The 15,677-nt window shown below is 31.0% G+C and overlaps 1 long non-coding RNA gene across 1 annotated transcript; it reads left to right on the top strand.

Moving 5' to 3' along the window:
* Positions 1-528: 528 nt before the first annotated feature.
* LOC107436338 (uncharacterized) lies at positions 529-14,664 on the top strand. Its single transcript, XR_001583103.3, has 2 exons — positions 529-816; positions 13,590-14,664. It is a non-coding gene; the product is annotated as an uncharacterized lncRNA (long non-coding RNA).
* The last annotated feature ends 1,013 nt before the right edge of the window (positions 14,665-15,677 follow it).

Here is a 15,677-nt window from a genome sequence, read left to right as displayed (position 1 = left end):
AATGTCTGTCTAACAATAAAAAATAATTTAAAATGTCTCCCTGGCCAAACAGTCTCTCTAGCCAAAGGCTCGGGTAACAGGCTCTAATCAGGTAGCGGGTTCGAATCCCTAAATCCTAAATCTTCGGATCGTAATCCCATAATTTGTGCTATCAGTTTATCAATATGCAAGAACTTATAATTCATCTTTGTTGTTGTTGTTCATTTACGTCGCACTAGAGCTGCACAATGGGCTATATGCGACGGTCTGGGAAACATCCCTGAGGATGATCCGAAGACGTGCCATCACAATTTTGATCCTCTGCAGAGGGGATAGCACCCCCGCTTCGGTAGCCCGACGACCTGCACCCGAAATCGAGCACTTTACGGTAGAACAGTTTAACGAGCACCCATACCGCACACCTTCGGTCCCTACGCAGGCTGATCCAAGTGGTCACCCAGCCGCACACTGACCGTAGCCAGTGATGCTTGACTTCGGTGATCTGCTGGGAACCGTGTCTTAACGATCAGTCCACTGCGGAAGTAATTCATCTTTGTAATGAGCATACAAGCCTTCATGAGTATTCGTAACTGTAAATAAATAAATAAACGTATGCAACCTAGCTTGCTCCAAACAAAGTAGAGTTTGCTTGTACATGAATAGTTCTTGCCCCGGCAAGAAAAGTGACACAAGTTAAAAATCAGCAATTTTGAGTTTACGTCAATAAAAGATTTGTATGTAGTGCCTCATCAAGCTCAAAAGCCCCAAGAAGCTCTCTAACACGCAATTTATTCAGCTGAGGACAGTTGTGTCAGTTTTTTGTCTAATTCCGAATAAGTAAGTGTTATAGTATTCTTTAAGTTGATTTTATTTCCAAGTGCTGTATTTCGGAGTTCTGAACTCTTCTTGCCGGGGTGCGATATGAGCACTAATAAAAAAATAATTTGTGGTTGATTTATTTTAGAAGTCATTTTTAAATAATTGCAACTTTTAGAAAATATGAATATTTTTTCCAACGATTTAGAGATTTTCTATAACAGTTCTCATACGAACTCCGAACACACAAATTTTCGACGAAATCGATCACTTCAAAAATGCATCTTATATGTTCTAAACATTAAGAAACTATCTTACTCAGAAATCAGACATACATGAATTCAATTACGTAGAAATTATTTTTATTTTTTCAAGGTTAACTTTGTTAATATTTCTAATATTTTATGCTTTTTAGCACACAAAACACAAGTCTGCAGGCGAAGTTTGAAAATCATTTTAACTTGTTTTAAACTGAGATAACATAAAAAGATATCTAATATAATTTTTCTTGAAACAATTGATCTGATACCAATTTAAAACTGTGTTCTAAGTCTATGACATTTTTAAAAATAAACATCCTAGTTTAATCGAATTATCCTTTATTAATAAAAAATATTTCATTATAAGTATCGGTAAAAAATACTGCTCAAAAATTTCTGAGAAACCGAGGTTTAAAAAAGTGGTATTTTCAAAATTCGATTTGCTTGGAACTATTTGACCGATTCATTCAAATTTTGTATTTTGCCGTGTAAAGTTACATTCGTTAATCTAATGTCAAAAGTTTTATACTTTACAATTCAAATTTATTTTTGACTATCATTAAATAAAATAATAAAAGATCATAAATATATACTAAAAATTACTTTTTTTGCATGGAATTATCTTACGTTAAATAAATTTTATAATTTTGTGCAAGAATTTTAAATTCGTTGAAAAATTTCTGGAGATATAGTGAAATACGCAAAAGAAAATCAACAGTAAGGGGTCCAAACTTTGGACTGTTCTCCTGACCAACCTATTTTGATAATATTTCCAAAATTGTGGCTATCTCCTATATCATGGGGATCAAAAATCAGAATCAATTATCCATTTAAAACCACTTAATTCATCGAGAAAAAAGGTATGTTATTCAGAGAAAGTACGTTTTTGAGTCTGATTTCGTAGTGTAAAATATCGTTTTGACTAATTACCATATTTGTGGTCACTCCTTCGATCCATCAATCTTAAGTTTTGGGACGTGAATATCTAATCATTAGAACAAAAGTTATTCTTGGTGGTCTGTTAATTATTTTGAGTAAAGTACATTTAATCTAATAAATATATTTAGAGTGCGTAAACAAGTTTTTATGACCACTTTATATAGATATATATGCTGGAAGTTACGGGTCATTCTCACTCTGTATGTAAAAGTAAATTAGTAATTAATGAAAGTTTATCTAAATACAAGTAGATTTGCCCTCATTTAATACTACTTCAGCGCTACCCAAAAAAGAGAGAAAAGTATTTATAATTGAAAGTATGTTGAAAATGTGAATTTCTTATCCATTTATAAAATCTGTCAACATTTAACATTTGAAGTGGCCTTACCGCTTTAAGCGATTAAAGCAACATGGCGTTTTTGAAATGTCAACGTAGCTAAAAAAAAGTCTAGAGCGGAATATTTTTGCTTGCTTTCAGAGCGTAGACATTTTTTTCTTACTTTTTTTAAAAACTTTTAGCCGTCAGCCATGAAGAGGAAGAGTATTTGAAATCATAAAAGATTTCTGGAGCATTAAGAAATACTTATCATAAATAAGCAACGAATTCAAAAAAGTTTTCGACAACTTTTGGTCTTAGCACTTAAGCGTTTAAGGTATATTTTATTTTTATATGTTATTAAATGACGTTCCTTACTCCCACGAGGAAAAATATTTTTCTCTATTAATCTCGCGAAATCTCCAATAATATTTTTTTTTAAAGAAACATAGTTTAAAATTATTTTGTCTTTTCAACACTGAACAACGCTTCTAATATTTTATAACGTAAATATTTCCTAAATATTTGTAAACCTCTTTTCTTCCAATAAAACTCTCTAGATACTAGACATTAGTGAAATGATATAAATATTATTAAATTTGAATTATTAATGTAATGAATTCATTATGATTTCATTAATTCATAATGATTTCATTAATGTAAAAACATAATTCTTTATTTTAGGTCTATGTAATGTTTTTCTAATTTTTTCAGCTCTTTTTTAATTTGTTTACTTCTGCTGAGTATTGGGTTATTCAGAACTATTGCTTAAAAATTCTACACGCAGATTTGGATCATGATAAAAAGCAACAATCATAAGAAATATGAGTGAGAATTATATGGAAATATGAGATTATGATAAGAAAATTGTTGCGATAAGCTGGGACGCATGTCGCAAACGCAATGAAGCTCTTTTCAAGTTAATTATTAGTTTACAATTATATTCTTGAGATTATTCACCCATCGACGCGTTGTCAATGTATATATTACGGCTGCAAGCTATTACCTGTTGTTGTTGAAAAATTTTGAGTAAATTCTCAATTGTTAGAAAAAAGTTTCATTATTTGTTACTTATATTGCATCCGTCCGTTTTTGGCTTTCAGGGCATGCCACGCTTCTGTAATTTGTATTAAAATACACTGCTCAAAAAAATTAGGGGAGCCATGTGATCCCCTAATTTTTTTGAACAGTGTATATCTATGCATATATACACTGCTCATATACACTACATATATATACATATATACACTACACATATATATAAGCACTGCTCAAAAAAATTAGGGGAGCACATGGCTCCCCTAATTTTTTTGAGCAGTGTATATTGTGTACAGCAGCTAACTTTAAATTCGGAGACCTGCTCCAAAGCAAAGAAAGTGCGTAAACTCGCCTTTGTTAAATAAGTTATTAGTTGCGACGTGTTTTTGTAACCGTCAGTTTCGGCAATTTAGGGCATGTAACATTTCTGTGTATTGCGTTTGCGATTCCCTTTTTCATATAGTACCAGTAACTGAGATTATTTAATTATTAACTTTATGTTTATTAAATTATTAGTTAATTTTTCTATATACGTGAACATTAGAACCAGATAGCTAAAATCTTTTGTTTAAAGTAGATACCGATTAACTGCTGAAAAGCATAAGTATCATCAGCTTTTTTTCAAAAATAAAGTTTCTCTTTTTCTCTTAACTTTTTANCAATAACTTACGTAAGCCTGCATTTTAGGGACCGAGGGTGTGCGGTATTGGTCCTCGTTAAACTGTTCTACCGTAAAGTGCTCATCTTCGCATGCAGGTCGTCGGGCTACCGAATCGGGGGTGCCATCCCCTCTGCAGAGAATCAAAATTGCGATGGCATGTCTTCAAATCATCCTCGGGGATATTTCCCTGGCCGTTGCCAGTAGCCCACTGTGCAGCTCTAAGACAACGTAAATGCACTACAACAACATGTTTGTTTTATCACAATATCAAAACTAGCATTATTTTATTCCTCAAAGTTCATACATACACTTCATTCTTCTAAATATGTCTTGCACACCGACTGTCTTTACATCTCATACAAGGCTAGTAGCCATCGCTTCTAGCCAACACTGAAAATCGAATCCCACTATTTCAAAATGATCTCAAGGCCTTAACCAGAGAACTCTCTTGGCCCTGATAAGCTACGAATTTTTTCGAAGATAATATTTTTGCATCAAATCACTCTTAAATATTGCTTCCAAAAAAGTAACCTTTCAATAAAAATTTCTGATTTTTGTAACATAAAATCACAGCACGCAGTTGTTACTTCTGCTACTTACCAATACCAGCAAGATTTCTGTGACGCCACGTCGGGCATTAGATATTTCCTAGCTTTTAAAGTTTCTTTAATTTCTTAAGATTATGTTTTTAGTCATTCTTAATCGAATTTCAAGTAAATTAAAGCAATTATTTAATTTTTATTATATTTTATAAAAAACTAAAGCAAATATTTCATTCTTTTCTTAACAATCAATGTAACGGTTAACTTTTAATTTCAATACAAATGTAAAACTCATTAATTCAATGTCACGACTAAACCTAAAAGAAAATCTATAACTCTTTAATCTTTATTTCTTACTACAAAAATTTTTAAGTTACAAGGTTACACTTATTCTCACAGTCTCTTAGCGATTCGCTTTCGCCAAATTATTTTCAAATTTAATATTGATTACGGGGGGTTGGCTTTATTTTTTTCTAATCTTTCGATAAATCGCCAATCATGGATCTCTTCCCTTGCTCCTAACTGTCCGTTGGGAGCAATTTTTTTTACTTTTAACTGCTAAATTTATACCTTAACAGAAATTCTTGATATTAAGAGAATGATTCTCTTGATCCCTTTAAGGATCTTTCTTATCTTTATTTTATAATTTTGGAATGTGGCCATGTTCATTATAATATTTACATAATAAATCAATTTTTCCTAAGCGATTATATTTATTTTTCTGGGATAAACATCCCTACACCATATCCAAATTAAAATATATCAGAAATGGCCATAATACTTAAATTCTACAAAGAAACTGCATCCCACTAACCACTATCGAAAAGAGTTTGGACTAAACCTCCACAAAATCCGCTACGGGAAATCATAGTGAATTTTTAAGTCATAGGGTGTGTTTCTTGTTTTTCCGTGGTGCCATATATGGACAAGAATAGCTTTTCAGCCACACACACGTCACAGCCCGTTTTACAGGGAAGACCCATTCATACTTTATTTCTTCATCTACAGATCATAATTTTGACCCGAACCAGAGAACGATCAATCTTGAATTCAGTACTCCCAGAGATATTGATTTCTTACGGGATTGTAGCGAACTTAGTGAACTCTACTGATTTAACGAGCACCAGTGACCATTTAATACATGAGGATTGTTAGGCTGGCGGGATTCAAACTCACGAGCACGGGCCCAACGTCCTATCAACCAGGATGTCTAGGCCTCGCCGAAATTTTTTATTGCTTATTGGGAAATCTTGTTGTTTTCATCTAAATCCGATCTTATAAAAACGGTATGAACACTAAAAAAATATTCATAGGTATTAAATGAAATGCTTATCATACTGCCTTAAGTTATTGAGCGTTTTGCAATTATTTTTAAAAGCTTATATCTTGAAAGAATGAAAACTATAATTATAAAAATAAACACGGGACATTTTTTTCTAAAGAATCACGAGTTCATTAATGCTATGTTTTCAAAAACTAAACTATAATTACTAAAAACTGAAGCAAACTAAGAATTATTTAATTTAGTTTCAAAAATTCATGTTTCAATTTGTAGACAAAATAATAAAAGTTCCAAATAGTAAATCTTTTACATTGTTTCAACTCAATAAAATAATTATCTTATATTCGAAAAATCAATCTTTGCTTAGTTTAGAAAACAAATAATTTTAATGGCAAGCGATTTCAAGTGACATTTTAACAGATACTCAAAAATATATTGTATTATAATTATATTCATATCTATAATCAAAAACGAAAAATGAATCTTGTAAACTACAAATCCTTGTGACATCGATTTCCTTTATTTAAAAGGCAAATGATTTGTAGAATAACCTTTTTTAGAAGGTATTAAGTACAAGATGTAGCGGAAGAATGTATGAAAAATAAAATTCTTCCGTCTGTAATATCAATACGTGATGAAATCTTAAAAGAAGAAAGGAATGGAAATAACTCGGTACTAAAGAATAGATAATTCATCAATTCTTTGTGAATAAAAGCTTAACGAGTTTCGAGGTAGAAAGAAATTCAATATGAAAACAATTAATTTGATTTATGCTGGTATGTTCTTTATACCAACTTTCAACTTGAACTCAATTCGCTATGTTCTTTAAAGATCATTAAGGTATAAATGTTCAATATATATGCGAAATCAAGAAATACTTATTGAACTCATTTAGTGTTTTTTTCAACACTATTGTCGTTGACACTAGATACAAAACGAACGATTTTTGTGTAAAAATAATGTAAGTGGTTAGTTGGTTCTATTAAAAATATTAAAATTTTTATATGTTCGAACAACTGTATTGACTTAATTGCACATTAATAACAAAGCTTACTTACAATGTTAAATCGAAGTCTAAATAGCACAACATGAGCCATGGTTGCTCAGGGGATAGAACACTCGCCTCCCAATGAGGTAATCTGGGTTCGATTGCCAACAATGGCTGGTCGAGGCGAATTCTACACCCAGCTCTCCCTGAACCACAGTGCAGATGTAAAATATCAGCAGTGGTAGACGGATCATTCGTTAGAGACTCCTTGCCGTCAGGTTAATAATGAGAGGTTTTCGTGGTTTTCCTCTCCATGTAACTCCTCCCATGTAACACTCCATGTTTCCTCCCATGTTTAAATAATTTAAATATTTATGTTTCGAAACAAGGAACAGAGCAGTCTTTTTTTCGTATTTACTGATTTTCATAATTTCAGAAATACTTACTTAAATAAAATATACTTTGCACTTTAAAAACCACAAATTTAATATTTATGCAAGAGAAAGAAACAAATCTATTGTCAAAATCTGACAAACCTGTTAGGGTAGTCGGGATTAAAATACAGCAAAACTATTGCGCTAAACAGATAAATTTTTAAACTGTTTCTAATTATTGCCTTGACCAGAATAACCTGATTGGNAACTCCTTCGTTTTCTGGATTGCGTTCAAAATTGCTACAGAGATGAACATTGGTAATTGTATACTTAAAATTTGGTCAGCTGCTCAACTACCGTTATAAAACAAGTTCAGCAATTAGTACAACATGATTTTTTATCACTTGAGAGTTGAATTTCTTTCAGATTTTATATAAATGGTATTCAGTAGTCACTGCCCTTATTATTTAGTATGTCATGATTGTATTAAGAAAAAGAACACACTTTGGAGTCAGCTAAATAATTTGGAAGCGCGGGAATAAAATCATAAAAACCTATTTAATTGCAAGATGAAGCATGTGTTTTCAAGCTACCTTTGAGATCCTTTATACCAAATTGAATTACTATCGCTATGTTCTTTAAATAATATTAGGATATAAATGTTCAATGAATAAATCTGAACTAGAAATAGTTATTTATCATTTTCAGTGCTTTTTCCCACTACATTTATCGTTATTAATAGCCAAAAAAAATCTAAAATATTTCAACATATTAGTAAACGAATAATATGTAAGTGTTCAACTGATTCAGTTAAAGATATTAAAATCTTGTACTTGTACTAAAAATCTTGTACAGATATTAAGCAGTCGTACTGTACTTCCTCGAGAATAACGTCATAACTTAAAGAAATCTTCTATAAAAACACAGAAAAAAACTCGCAGTGTAAAATATAAATCCTCGACTATCAATATTCTTAAGGCCGGAATAGCCTAGTCGGTAGGGCACCGGGCCCATTTCCAAGAGTTTGTGGTTTCGATCCTCCCCGGCCGAAGACTCCCCCTCTAGTAAATGGTGACTGGTGCACGTTAAACCTGTCGAGTCGCAAAGTCCTCGAAGTTCCCATAATAAATCAATGCCTCTGGGGATACTGATCAAGGAGTTTCCTTGTCTTCTGGATCGGTTCAAAATTACAAGGATATGGAGTTGAACATTAGTAATCGTATGCCCAAAAATTGGGTGGACTGTTCACCGATGGATATAAATATCAATATTCGTACGACTATCAATATTAAACTCCGTATACTTGTAACTTTGAATAAAGTCCAGAAGACAAAGGAACTTCTGGATCAAGCATTGGGACGAACTAGCCTTCATGGAAATCTTTTTTAACGAAACTATCCTGCATGTTTGTTACATGGAGCTGAAATCCACGGAAACCTTCCACGGTTAGCCAAACCTCCTAGATAAGAGGCCTCAGAACGGGATACCATAAACAGGAAATGTGATCTTTTAGTAGTCCAAACGTAATGACATCTTTCGTATTTACCAGCACTGCACAGCTTAGTTTCCCGAACAAAAGACATCTTTCTCATTTTACACTCGCTGAGCAGTTTTTGCTCGGTAAGTCAGATTACTAAATTGATCCGTGCTGAGGCCTTCTTTCTTCTAGAAGGTGTTGGCTTAGCTCGACAACAAGGGAATTCTAACCCATGATCCGTCTACCACAGAGAACATTTTATATCAACACTGTGGTCGGTGCGAGCCGGGGACAAAAATCAAATCAATGCAGGGATTCGAATCTGGATCAGTTCATTGGGATACGAGCGCTCTATCCCCTGCGCCACCGTGGCTTAGTTGAAATAATTTAAAAAGAACAATTAGAGTAACATGTACTTTTATAATTACTGAATGGGTTACTTATTTTATATACATGGTTTTTCTTATTCATTAATATTTATTTTTTAGAATATTTGTCAAGAATGAAATAGAAAAAGAAAGCATTAATTCCTCTCTGTCTACTTGAGCAGTCGAACGCATTCTGATTATTTAAATCCCGTCTTTCTTAAATATGACTCCGTATATTTTGCAGTAGTTTTTCCCTTTTTTTTCCTCTCTTAAATACTAATGATTGATTTTTAATATACATACTTTTGTGTAGTCACTTTTGTGAGGGTTTTCAAAATATATATTTAACGCTGTCAATCTGCATACTAAAACTCTTTCATAACCAAAACTCATTCATTTTTGAGTTGCTTTGTTAAAATTGCTGGGATTTGATATGAGAGTTTTTCTGCTTCACCAATTTTTAATAAATTGAATTACATAATTTTCAAATGTATTTTAATTCATATTTTTCTTATGGATCTGTAAAATTAAGTTATTTCTACCTTATGCAATAGAATCTTTAAAAAAGAAGCAAAATAAAATTCTTCGACTTCCGTTACGAAATCCTCATGAAATTGAAATCTGGAAGCAAAATAAATAAACATCAAAAACCCGAATCATTAGAAAATGTTTCATTGCAGTTTAAAAAAAATAAATAAATAAGTAAAAAAACAGTTTATATTTAAAATATATTGTACTCTAGTCATTTTTCCTCTTCCTTTGTTCGGAATGGTAACTGGATAAAGAAAAATTAGAATCAATTGTTTTTAAAATTCCTTCTAATATATGAGTGATAAGCTTTAATTTTATGAAGTTACTAAATTAAATATCAAAGAATCTTAAATGCACAATTAGAATCAGCTGTGCTATGGGTGGAAATAAAATTTTAAATAATTGAAATATTTATGTTTCGAAACAAAGAACAGAGCAGTATTTTCTAACACAGGGGTTTCGTATTTACTCATTTTCATAATTTCAGAAATACTTAAATAAAATATACTTTGCACTTTAAAAACCACAAATTTAATATTTATGCAAGGGAAAGAAACAAATCTATTGCCAAAATCTGACAAACCTGTTAGGGTAGTCGGGATTAAAATACAGCAAAACTATTGCGCTAAGCAGATAAATTTTTTAACTGTTTCTAATTATTGCCTTGACCAGAATAACCTGGTTGGTAGGTCACAGGACCCATGCCCAAGATGTTGTGGGTTCGATCGCCGCTGGACAAAGACTCCCCGTGTAGTAAATGGCGATTGATGCACGTNGAAATTCCCGTGCAGTAAATGGCGACTGATGCACGTTAAATCTATCGAGTCGCAAAGCCCCCCATGTTCCCATAACAAATAAACAACACTGGGGGTACTTATCCAGGAGTTTCCTGGTCTTCTGGATTGGTTCAAAATTACAAGGCTACGGAGTTGAAATTGGGTCGGTTGTTCAACGACGGATAAAATAAAGTAATTATTGCCTTTCACCCCTTATTTTTCTGGGGTAATCAAACAGATTTTGATACTTGAACTTGTTGTTATCTATAATAATTCTTCTTAGTTAGATAAAAAAAAATTCTCGCGTACTTACTTGTTTGTAATCTCAACTGTGCATAGTTTTTTATGTTATAGGCAATTACTACGGAACACCCTGCATGTTAAGATATATTGGAAATATAATTTTTTCATTTAGGTTCGTTTACAATTCCCCTCTTTACAGCGCTTTTTACATTTAGCGTAATCTATGGGTTTAATCTATCCTGCACATATTTTCATCTTATGTTCACATATTTTCATCTTCAGTTATGCTTATATGATAACTTAGAGACTCATAAATATCATTCAATTAGTTTTTCACGTTCGGTATGAGGAATAAGTATTGGAATGCACGTCTCTTTATGACAATCATTTTCTACTTCAAGATGAATCTTGGAAAAGAGCAGATGTAACTAATAGTTCACGCGTGTGAACTGAATGGAGAGCTTTTTTTAAAAAATATTTCATACCTAAAGCGTACATAGATGCTTTCTAAGAGTATAATCATAAGTCTCTAAAGTTCTCATCAACAGGAATCGGTCTAATAACGAAATAAATATCGATCAAACTAAATTTATAATTTAAATCACCTTCTGGTAAAGACATCTTATGATATTAAAAGATGTGTTTCTGGAGCATTTTCCGCTTTTTTTTTTAAACCAACACCCTGTGTTTAAAAATTGTAGTAATTAAAATCACCAGCACAGAATTATGTAAGAGGCAGCTTGTCAAATAATTTAGTTTTTTCAACTTTGTCCATTTGAAATCTTAAAAACTATTAATATGATTTAAAATAAGTTTTTGAAAAGTTCAGAAAAATCAATTTTTTTACAATGTTGCGTAAGATTTTATTTTAAATCTCTTGGAGGGCATTTCAGCATCAGGATCACTCAAATATTGTAACAATTTCCTTTAGTTCAGTCTGCTTTTTTTTTTCAAAAATATGAAGAAAATTATTTTTAATGCATTTACTCTAAGTAGAAAGACATTTTAGGGGATGATACATTTAAAAAAAATGTATTTTGACTAAAATATTAATCATTTATATGTTATCATTAATACTGACCAAAATAGTGAACCAACAGTCTATTGAAAGATGTACAAAAGATGCTTTGTTGAAAGAAAAATAAAAAAAAAGAAAGAAAAAAAAGAGTGTTTCTTTGAATAGAAGAAGTTACAAATATTCTTTCACAATATCTTTTTTTAAAAATTATTAAAACATATAGAAAATAAAGCGTAACTTTTTAATGTTACCTTTTTACGTTAAAAATTTAACAGAGAGAGAGAGAGAAATCCTCAACTTCAAAACTTACTAAGTGACTTTCTAGTAGATTGAAGAGGAGTTGTAGCGCCATCTCTTATCATAAAAGGAGACTAATTCGGAGAAAATAAGTTTAAATTGGTGTTGATTTTAATGACAGACAATTTCTTTTATAGATTCATCGTTTCCAGTAATATTACAGCAATTATTCTTCAAATCTTAACTTTTCGTGATTGCTTTTAATCTTGCATTTGCATTCAACATTAAAAAATTTAGAAAGAAAATATTAAAAATTCTTTTTTAAAAAAAAAAATTTTAGGAATAAATATGTTTCGTTTCTCGTTGAGATATTAAAAGTTTCTTTTTTTGTTTTCATTTTAAAAATATATAACCAATGAATTTCAATGAAGTGTAATGTGTTTGACTTCTGGGGCACATGTCAGGTAAAAACATTAACCTTCCTTTTTTTAATTAGAGTTTTAGACATAATTTTTACAGAATTCTTGTATATTCTTTTATAGACAATACCTTTATCGGCCTGATTTAGCATATTCAATTATATTATGAAGATAAATAATGATCTAATAACCAAAACCCTTTACACATATTTTTAGGACTGCAGACGAGAATGAAGTATAAAAAAAGCATATATACGTTCGAAGTCTTTACATTTACATTTAAGCGAGTGAAAAAAGAATCACCGAATCATCATATGAAGAATTATAAACAAGGAAAATGAATTTAAAATCATCAAAACCTGTTTGATTTCCTAAAGAAACTGAAAGGCGATGATAGTCGGGAATATAACACTTCATTCCGGCAATCAAGCAAGTTTTGGTGGTTTTATTTCGCTCTTCAGTAATAGTGATTTGTCAGATTTCGATCATGTTTCTGTTTCTTGTTCCTTGCTGATTATTTGCAAGGTTATTTATGACTTTCAATATTGCCGACTGGCTTTTGTAGGGGGCAGGGAGCTGTCCTTGCATCAGAAAGGTACTGGGTTCGAATCACGGGCAAGGTATGGATGTTCTTTCCTACTCTGTACTATCTGTCCTCACTGTGGGAGCGACGTTGGCCCACCTAATATGGTGCCCCTGAAAGAGAGGTCAACAAAATCGCACCGTATATGCCTGAATTGACGGATGTTAGCACAAGTGGGCATTGGCAAAAAAATGACTCCCAATATGTACACTACTTTAATTTCTTTTTTGATGCCAATTTTACAAATATACACTAATTAAAAAACACCTTTCCAATGTATACTACAGAACACAACGTTGATCCCTCAACACATCCTATGTGTTTAAAAACTTCGCACTAGAAATAGAACAATTTTTATTCAGAACAGTGCGGTGATTAAGAAACACCCTGTATATTAGTATTTCAAAACACCACTCTGATATACTTACAGAACACCCAGTATATTCTTATTTCAGAACAACACTCTGGTTATAAAACATCCTGTTTATCCCTATTTCAGAACACCACTCAGAATACAGCACACTTTGCATATCCTTATTTCAAAACATACACTGATTACTGTGCACCTTGCATATCCCTATTTCAGAACAACACTCTGATAACAGATGTTAAATTTATATAGTGTCTTTTAAATTTATCATTATTTAAATCTTAATATTTTATTTTCATCTAATTATTAAGTCATGAAAATAGTTTTTAAATTATCAAAAAACAATAAATTTTCACTCACTCTTTTTTTCAGGTTCAATTTCTCTCTTCATATACAACTAGGGTTCGGTTTTAATTGAAATATATTAGTTTAGTGACAGAAATTTCCACACCAGCTTCCAATGACGTACCTTAACAAATTACCTAAGAGCCACTAATACCAAAACTGATGTATAATGAAATCAAGTGTATCAGTCGATCCATGATAAAACAATCAGTTTGAAATTTGAGAACCAGAGTTCCAGAGAGAGGATTGATTATCTTAAAGACTTTACAGATATGCCGCCACTGTATGTATCCACTGCTTTGCTTTAATCCTATCCCAAGGAAAGATTCTCTAATTTGATTTGAACCTGTCTCGTTTGTTTAAATAATGAATTCACTAGCTGCGTGCTGCTGGCTTTTCTGTCAACATCTAAACCTGATGGTATTGCATACATTAACAGGGTATTAGAGCTTATGTTTGAAAACAGTCATTTTAGTTAATTAAAATTTAAGCATAAAAATGCTTTTAACCCTTGTTTAACCTGTTATATTTAATTGTTTTGCTTAAAAAAACAGTGCAATTTTATACGATTAAAGTATAAATTTGGCTTTAAATTGAACTTTATAACTATTGAGCAGAAATTAATTCTGTGACAGTGCTTCATAATATATATTAAATACTCTAAGCTGTCTTAATTTTTTATTTAATTAAATAACTGCATAAATAATAATAATAAATTCCAAATAACAATTTCGTAAAACTTCAATTTTTTTAAATAAGAAAGAGCAAAAGTAATTTTTTAAATAAAAGAGAACAAAAGTGAATTTTCAAGAAGAAAAAACTGAATGTGTAGATGTTTCAAATTAAATTTCTACTAGAACTCAAATTTGATTTGAACCTGACTCATTTGTATAAATAATGATTTCTTTGATTGTATGTTGCTAACTTTTCAATTAATTTCTGGACTGGTGAATTTGCATGAATTTCTTCTTTACATGAGGGTGTTGGAATTGCATGGATTAATAAGTTATTAGAGATTAGGTTAGAAAACTGTTATTGTAGTAAATTAAACTTTTACCATGTGTTTATTAATAAAATATGAAATTTTTTCAAGTTGCTTATATATTGTTTAGATATTTTGTTAAAAACAAACAGAATTTTATGCTATTAAAATTTAAATTTGATTTTTATTTGAACTTTCCAGCTAATTCTCTGATAGTATTATTCAATTTTATAGAAAACAGCAAGTTACATTACAAATCTAATTATTACGCCTACTTATTTGTTTGTTTATATATCAAAACAGAATTCTACCAGAATTCTTCAAAACAGAATTCTACCATTTCTTGAAAATGTTTCTACATGCAACAAAATATTCAATTGTGTCGAAAATGGGCTAAATAAAGCTTGTCAAACATAACACCCTCCTTGAAAATAAAAGTAAATATTGACGAATGATTCCCTTTGGATTAAAGACTTTATAAAAATATATATGAAATCATTGCAACGTCAGACCAAAACCTAAATCCAGACCAGTTCTACTGGATGAATTACCAAAAATCTCCAGGATGAATTACCAAATATGAAAATGGCTGTATAACCAAAATGTTTTAATAAGGCTTGTTTATAAATAACAAACTTTTGCTTCGGTCCTTCATTCATTAAATTATTGAAAATAGAACAAATTGTTATAGTAATTTATTTTTATAATTTTTCTAATTAAAGGTAGTACTTTAATGTTAATAATATTTAGTTTCTTATTAATTCAAAACAACACCAGGCATTTAAACAGAAAATATTCTAAAAATAATAACCTTAAAGTTTGGACAGGTCATTGAGAGCTTTCTACGAATTCTACTAAAATGCTTCTTCGAATTTTCTTTCTCTAAGTTCTTCAATCCATTGCAATTAAAAATGTATTTGAGAAACATCTTTAAATATTTTTAGAAAATCTGAACGTATGGAATATATTAGTAAAATAATTGAAATAAAAATATATGAAGTCAGTGAATGATTATATGAAGATTTATTCTACCTAAAACAATTCATCGGAAATATGCAAATAAAATATCACCAAACTGAAATTAGACATTAAAACTAAAAGCTTTCAAAGGCAATAAAATATAATTTTCACAT

The sequence above is a fragment of the Parasteatoda tepidariorum genome, chromosome X2 (assembly GCF_043381705.1).
Source record: "Parasteatoda tepidariorum isolate YZ-2023 chromosome X2, CAS_Ptep_4.0, whole genome shotgun sequence".
NCBI lineage: Eukaryota > Metazoa > Arthropoda > Arachnida > Araneae > Theridiidae > Parasteatoda > Parasteatoda tepidariorum.
The sequence above is the reverse complement of the archived record's forward strand: the minus strand, read 5'-3'. Positions and strand labels throughout refer to the sequence as shown.